We start from the raw sequence: 1121 nt of genomic DNA on the forward strand, positions 1-1121 counted from the left end.
ATAAACCAGGCCAATATGAGGGATATAAAACACTTTGATGATAGCAACTATTAGAGGATATAGAAAGTCTTATCTGCTAAAATGAAAATATAAACTGAATTTTGGAATATAACATGTTGGATTAAGAATAGAAATATTGGGGCTGGAGAGATTGCTCAATGATTAAAGCACTGACAGCTCTTGCAGAGGACCTAGGTCTGATTCCCAGCATCTCCACATCGTGGCTACGAACCATCCTTAACTCCAGTTCCAGAGGAATCTGAAGCCTTCTGTCCTCCGCAGCAATTCATCACACAGGTGCACTTACGTACATGCAGGCAATACACTCATACACATAAAATAAATATAATAAATAATTTTTTAAAGTAGAAATAATATTTTTATATAACTTAAAACATGATACTGGGTGTTGGATCTGGGCAGAGCCAAGGAGCCTACTGGAGCCTGATTCCAACCTCTCTGGGAAGGCCTATGTTGTGCCTCCTCAGCAGACCTCACACTTGAAGTATTTCTTCTAGGAACAAAGTGTTGTTGAAGGTTACCATCCTGGGAGCTTTTGGTGTTGGAAATACATCTTTTATAAACCAGTATGTGAATAAGAAGTTCAGTAACCAGTACAAAGCCACAATAGGATCAGACTTTCTGACCAACAAGGTGATGGTGGATGACAGACTAGTTACCATGCAGATCTGGGACACAGCTGGTCAGGAACAGTTCCAGTCTCATGGTGTGGCCTTCTACAGAGGTGGAGACTGTCGTATTCTGGTATTTGACGTGGCTGCACCCAACACATTCAAAACCCTTGACAGCTGGAAATATGAGTTTCTGATTCAGGCCAGTCCCCAGGATCCTGTAAATTTCCCTTTGTTGTGTTGGGAAACAAGATTGACCTTGAAAACAGACAAGTCAACACAAAGAGGGCACAGGCTGGTGCTACAGCATAAACAAGATTCCTTACTTTGAGACCAGCTCCAAGGAGATCATCAGTGTGGATCACGGCTTCCAGACAATTGCTCAGAATGCACTCAAACAGAAAATAGAAGTGGAACTACACAATGAATTCCCTGAACCCATCAAACTGGACAAAAATGGCCAAGGTCTCTGCAGAGAGCTGCAGTTGA

At 42.0% G+C, this 1121-nt stretch overlaps 1 pseudogene; it reads left to right on the forward strand.

The window, feature by feature from the left end:
• LOC103746852 overlaps window positions 1-1121 on the forward strand; it is a 2521-nt pseudogene extending 1400 nt beyond the window's left edge.

This window comes from Nannospalax galili, unplaced genomic scaffold (genome assembly GCF_000622305.1).
Source record: "Nannospalax galili isolate Female #2095 unplaced genomic scaffold, S.galili_v1.0 scaffold140, whole genome shotgun sequence".
NCBI lineage: Eukaryota > Metazoa > Chordata > Mammalia > Rodentia > Spalacidae > Nannospalax > Nannospalax galili.